This window comes from Lathyrus oleraceus, chromosome 6 (genome assembly GCF_024323335.1).
Source record: "Lathyrus oleraceus cultivar Zhongwan6 chromosome 6, CAAS_Psat_ZW6_1.0, whole genome shotgun sequence".
In the NCBI taxonomy this organism is placed as follows: Eukaryota; Viridiplantae; Streptophyta; class Magnoliopsida; order Fabales; family Fabaceae; genus Lathyrus; species Lathyrus oleraceus.
This window is the reverse complement of record NC_066584.1, coordinates 279750594-279757678: the sequence shown is the minus strand read 5'-3', so window position 1 is coordinate 279757678 and position 7085 is coordinate 279750594. Positions and strand designations below refer to the sequence as shown.

The 7085-nt window shown below is 39.4% G+C and overlaps 1 non-coding gene across 1 annotated transcript; it reads right to left on the bottom strand.

Annotated features, from left to right (window-relative positions):
- Positions 1 to 1431: 1431 nt before the first annotated feature.
- On the bottom strand, positions 1432 to 1538 carry LOC127099835 (small nucleolar RNA R71). Its single transcript, XR_007794302.1, has one exon. It is a non-coding gene; the product is annotated as a small nucleolar RNA R71 (small nucleolar RNA).
- Positions 1539 to 7085: the final 5547 nt, after the last annotated feature.

Sequence of the window (7085 nt, the reverse complement as noted above, 5' to 3'; positions counted from 1 at the left end):
TAAGCGGAATAAGGGATCAAAACTAAGTCGGTCTAATTAAATTTGAAATTAAAATCACTCTTTTTACGGTCTCAGTTTACAGGTTTAATAACAAAGTTTTTATACGAGAGTAAAGGACATAAAGAGGTTAAAATCAATAGAGCGAAAGTTTGAGGTTTTAACTGGACAGTGTAAATTGGATATTAATTCTAGGTCAGGGCGAGAGCAATTTTTAGAGTTAATTAAATTCTAATCTTTTCCAAAAAGTATTTTTAAAGATTGAATGTGAGGACGAGAGTTAAGCATTCGAATTTAATTGTATAACCTAAATCAACAGAGCGAGAGTTTGAGATAAGGGTGTTTAAACGGTTAGTGTTTTCTTAAAAAGAGTTTCTACGGACTTTATTGCTTTCAAAAAATGGTTTTTGACTTAATTATAAGTGACAGCTACGTTAACATAAAATCATGGTTTATTCAACAGAGCGAGAGTTTGAGATAGAACTTTTAATCAATAAAGTCAACTGAAATGATTTACTTTAAAACCAAGAAACCGACAAAGAATTGATTCCCTAATTACGACGAACTACATACCGATATCCGTTTATTGATATTTAATCTAGATCTTTTTTTAGTTTTAGCTTTTCCCCAAACAATCAAACATTATCCACCTTAGCTTTACGAAGTAACCTTAGATAACGGTATATCGATTCATAAGTCCCTGTGGGATCGATATCTTTTAAAACTACGCGATAGAACTGTGCACTTGCAGTTTGTACCCCAAATTCGACTCATAAAGTCGCGATCAAGTTTTTGGCGCCGTTGCCGGGGACTTTTGTTTAGTCGATATCGTTACTCTTCCGTTACGCTGTAAAGACTAAGGTTTCTTTTCTTTTCTTTCTATCGTCGATTTGTATGCCACGCACTCGCTCACAAGGCGAACCGCTCTATTTATGAATCAACGATATCGAACTATATCTCCGAGTCTTACGACGAATTCGGGAATATCGTGCTGCAAACAATCTCCCTCCTGTCGAACTTCCTGATTTCAAAAACATTTTCCCTTCGATACCCGAGATGGCAGAACCAGCTCGTGCTCTTAGAGATTACGCCGCTCCATCACAAGATGAGCCGCATTCAAGTATTGCTCCGCCCGCAATCGAAGCAAACAACTTCGAACTCAAACCTTCGTTGTTGCAGGCAGTGCAACAGAACCAATTCTCTGGAAATCCTACCGAGGATCCAAACCTTCATTTATCCGTATTTGTCCAATACGCTGATACTGTTAAAGCTAATGGTGTCACTTCAGAGGCAATTCGACTTCGTCTTTTTCCTTTCTCATTAAGAGATAGCGCTAGAAGATGGCTTCAGTCTCTCCCTTCCAACTCTGTCACCACATGGAACGAGTTGAAGAAAGTTTTTCTTGCCCGATATTTTCCGCCAAGCAAAACAGCTATGTTAAGAGCCCAGATAAATGGATTTAAACAGAAAGATAACGAGTCTCTTTTCGAAGCATGGGAAAGATACAAAGACATGATGAGACTTTGTCCACACCATGGTTTAGAAGACTGGTTAGTAATTCACACATTCTATAATGGTCTCTTGTACAACACAAGGTTAACAATAGACGCCGCTGCAGGTGGTGCACTAATGAACAAACCTTATGCTGATGCTTACCAGCTTATCGAAAGCATGGCCCAAAACCACTATCAGTGGGGAATCGAACGAACAATGGTGGAAAAACCTCAAACGAAAACCGGCATGTACGAGATAAGTAACCTTGATCATGTTAATGCAAAAGTGGATGCTCTGGTCCAGAAAATTGAAAGTTTAAATGTATCACCTCCAACCGCCGTGGTTGCTATAACTCAGAATTGCGAAGTCTGTGGAATCCAAGGTCACACTCCTACAGATTGTCAACTCTTAACAGGAATCCAAGCAGAACAAGTAAATTATGCTCAAGGAAGCCCCTACTCGCATACATATAACTCAAATTGGAAGAACCATCCAAACTTTTCATATAAGAGTAATAATGCTTTGTACGCACCTGGACAGTCTCCAAATCAAGCCCCAGCTATACCTCCGGGATATCAGAAGCCGAACCCATCTACACATAACAATAACGCCCCTAGGAAATCCAATTTGGAGATCATGATGGAAAACTTTATAGCTTCTCAACAACAAACCAATAAAGATTTCTTAAACCAGAATGTACACACTGGTGAACAAATTAAACAACTAGCAAGTAAAGTAGATGCCCTGGCTACCCATAACAAAATGCTGGAAACACAAATATCACAAGTAGCTCAACAACAAGCGCCTACTGCTGCCCCAACTGGTACATTTCCTGGACAGCCCCAACCTAACCCGAGAAGCCACGCTCATGCAATCATATTAAGAAGTGGAACGGAAGTGGAAGGACCATCTGATCCAAGGATAGGAAACCAAAACCCTAAAAAGTCAACTGAGGAAGAAAATAGACCTAAGGAAAAGGAAGAGAGTCATAAGGAAACCATAGAAAAGAAGGAACCTTATGTACCTCCACCACCTTATAAACCACCTGTCCCTTACCCTCAAAGGCTTGTTAAAACCAAAGATGCGGGCCAATTTAAAAAATTTGTTGACCTCCTTAAACAATTAAACGTTACAATCCCGTTTACAGAAGCTATTACGCAAATGCCCTCATATGCCAAGTTCTTAAAAGAAATTCTTTCTAATAAAAGGAAACTTGAAGATAGCGAAACCGTTACACTCCCTGCCGAATGTAGCGCTATAATCCAGAACATGCCTTCTAAACTCAAGGATCCGGGTAGTTTCTCTATACCCTGTCACATAGGAAAATTTGTCATCGACAAAGCCTTATGCGATTTAGGAGCCGGAATTAGTGTTATGCCTTTATCCATATGCAAGAGACTGGAAATGGGAGAATTAAGACCAACCAAAATGTCTGTGCAACTAGCAGATCGTTCTGTTAGATACCCTGTAGGAATTCTTGAAAACATTCCCGTACGCATAGGTCAATTCTACATCCCAACTGATTTTACAATTATGGACATTAGAGAAGATGATATTACACCCATTATACTAGGAAGACCGTTCTTAGCAACTGCCGGTGCAATCATAGACGTAAAACGAGGACGACTCACCTTCGAAGTAGGAGAAGAGAAAATTGAGTTCATTCTTTCCCAATTTTTGAAAGCACCTGCAATAGAAGATACATGTTACTTCATGGATATCATCGATGAATGCATAAAAGAAACAGAGTTAGAAAAGGACAAATCATCCGACTGTCCTGTAGAAGACAAACTTAACCAATGTTTAGCAATAACACCGGACCCTACGCAATGCCTTAAGAAACCAACCCTAGATCTGAAAACACTTCCCAAGAATCTGAGATATGAATTCCTAGACTTAGAACTTGAATGACCTGTGATAGTTAATGTTGACCTAGGAAGACTCAAAACAGAAAAACTCCTGCATATCTTAAGAAAATATCCAACCGCACTAGGTTACAACATCACCGATCTTAAAGGAATAAGTCCTTCTATTTGTATGCACCGCATCATGCTAGAAGAAGACTGTAAAACTTCTAGAGAACACCAGAGGAGACTAAATCCGATCCTGAGTGAGGTAGTGAAGAAGGAAATAACCAAGTTATTAGAGGCAGGTATTATATATCCTATATCTGATAGCAAATGGGTTAGTCCTGTACACGTAGTACCAAAGAAAGGTGGTATAACAGTCATTGAAAATGAAAAAGGAGAAACTATAACCAAACGAATCGAATCGGGATGGAGAATGTGCATTGACTATAGGAAACTAAACAAAGCAACCCGAAAAGATCACTTCCCTTTACCATTCATTGACCAGATGCTAGAGCGATTGGCAAAACATTCACATTTCTGTTATCTAGACGGTTATTCAGGCTTCTTTCAAATACCAATTCACCCTGATGACCAAGAAAAGACAACATTCACGTGCCCTTTTGGTACCTTCGCTTATAGACGAATGTCATTTGGCTTGTGTAATGCTCCTGCAACTTTTCAAAGATGCATGATGGCAATTTTCGCCGATTTTCTCGAAAACATCATGGAAGTATTTATGGATGACTTTTCCGTATGCGGACAAAGTTTTGAAGAATGCCTTGAGAACCTAGAAAGAGTTCTTGAGCGATGTGTAAAAGTAAACTTAGTACTTAACTGGGAGAAATGCCACTTTATGGTACAAGAAGGAATTGTTTTAGGACACATTATATCAAATAGAGGAATTGAAGTAGACAAAGCCAAAATAGAGGTAATCGAAAACCTTCAACCCCCTAAAACCGTGAGAGAAGTACGAAGCTTCTTAGGACACGCCGGTTTTTACCGACGATTCATCAAAGACTTCTCTAAAATAACTAAACCTTTAAACGGACTATTGATGAAAGATGCTGAATTCATATTCGACAATAACTGTTTAGAAGCATTTCAAACGCTTAAGCAAGCATTGATCTCCGCACCCATAATGCAGACACCCGACTGGAATGAACCATTCGAAATAATGTGCGATGCCAGCGATTACGCTGTAGGTGCTGTTTTAGGACAACGAAAGGATAAAAAGCTTCATGTCATATATTACGCAAGTAGAACTCTAGATGAAGCACAGATGAATTACGCCACAACCGAGAAAGAACTCCTAGCAGTTGTGTTTGCGCTAGATAAATTTCGTTCTTACTTAGTCGGAGCCAAAATAATAGTTTACACTGACCACGCTGCTATCAAATACCTCTTAACAAAAAAGGATGCTAAACCTAGACTCCTAAGATGGATCTTGTTGCTACAAGAGTTCGATTTGGAAATCAAAGACAAGAAAGGAACTGAAAACGTAGTAGCAGACCACCTCTCTAGACTTGAGAACCTTGAACCGGAAAGAACATCAATTAATGATGATTTCTCGTACGATAAACTTATAGCTACTTTGGAAGAGAATAACTCTGACAAGCGAGTAGAAACCACCTTAGCTATATCTGTTACGCCATGGTACGCTGATCTCGTCAACTATTTAGCTGCCGGAATAGTTCCACCTACTTTATCCTACCAGCAGAAGAAACGATTCTTCTATGACATAAAACACTATTACTGGGATGATCCCTTACTTTTCAAAAGAGGCCCCGATGGTATTTTCCGTCGATGTATACCCGAAGAAGAGGTAGAAAATATAATCCAACACTGCCACTCCGCTCCTTATGGTGGACACGCAAGTACATCCAAGACCTACTCTAAAATCCTACAATCCGGTTTTTATTGGCCAAGTATATGGAAGGACGTACATGCGGCTATTAAGGAATGTGACAGATGTCAACGCACAGGAAACATATCTAGACGTGACGAGATGCCACAAAAAGGTATTTTGGAAGTAGAGATTTTTGACGTGTGGGGAATAGACTTCATGGGACCTTTTCCATCCTCTTTCGGTAACAAATACATACTCGTGGCAGTAGACTACGTTTCAAAATGGATCGAAGCTATAGCTTCCCCAACAAATGACACCCGAGTAGTAACTAGACTCTTTAAGAATATAATATTTCCGAGATTTGGCATCCCAAGAATAGTAGTCAGTGATGGTGGATCACATTTCATATCCAAGGTACTCGAAAAACTACTGTTTAAGTATGGCGTAAGGCATAGAGTAGCGACACCTTACCACCCGCAAACCAGTGGGCAAGTGGAAGTGTCCAACAGAGAGATTAAACAAATATTAGAAAAAACAGTCGCCACCTCAAGGAAAGATTGGTCATTAAAACTACCAGAAGCTTTATGGGCGTATCGAACTGCTTATAAAACCCCCATAGGGACGACCCCATTTAAGCTCATTTATGGAAAATCCTGCCACCTCCCGGTAGAATTAGAACATAAAGCCTATTGGGCTATTAGAAATCTGAACCTAAACTATAAGGTCGCCGGCGAAAAGAGAATCCTTGACATAAACGAATTAGAGGAACTCAGAAGAGACGCCTATGAAAATGCCAGAATCTACAAAGAAAGAACAAAACAATGGCATGACAAGCGCATATCAAGGAAAATCTTCAAGCAAGGCGATACAGTCCTTTTATTTAACTCTAGGCTAAAGTTATTTCCGGGAAAACTACGATCCAGATGGTCAGGTCCTTTTCATATCACTAACATCTTTCCCAGTGGAGCGGTAGAAATTAAAGGAAAATCCACAGAACCGTTCACCGTAAACGGGCAACGTCTAAAACACTATCACTGTGCGGAAACCAACGAAGATTCGCAAATCCTACACTTAGACGAAATGCCTCCAGAAATTATAGATTGTAATTGATTGTTTTTATGTCGAGCTTGCGACATTAAACAAAGCGCTTAGTGGGAGACAACCCACAAATATTTTATTATTTCCTTATTCTATTATTATTTTTCTATTTTTTTTCCTTAATCATTCTTTTAATTTCTGTTTAGTATTCATTCTTAATTTATATTAATTTATTAAAAACTTTTCTTTTCTTTCGGCATTTGGCCAAACCCTGACTAAAACTCATGTTTTCTTTTCTCTAGCTAACACTAACCAGATGGGACAAATTGACCGTATGGGTATCAAATTCAGAGGAATGGCTCACAAACTAAAATTTGAAGAACTAGCCACGAGAGAGATGTTACCTAGTTTATATGCTGATGACTGGGCTATGACTTCCCTTGGACTAAGAGAAAGTGTCCTGTATTTGCTGAATCAGATAGGGTGGGAAACATCTCCTATCCTACGACATTTCGTCACCTACCGGAGACTAACACTAGAATTCCTTAGCTCCCTAATCTATCTACCCAGCCATGGAAAAGGAATTAGCAGAGGTTTTATCCAGTTCAGAATGTTCAACATGGAGTACCAATTTAATATTAGAGACTTTACCAACCTTTTGGGTTTCCCTACCTCCCTTGATACATTCACAGTGAGCCAGGAAGAACTTTTTGAATATAGAGAACTCGAACACTTTTGGGGTAGCTTGACTGGAAATGACGATCCCGAGGAACATGAGTTTCTCTCTGGAAACATACATAACCCGGCCTTCTGCTACTTCCATAGGATCCTGACCCACACCTTATTTGGACAGAAGCCAT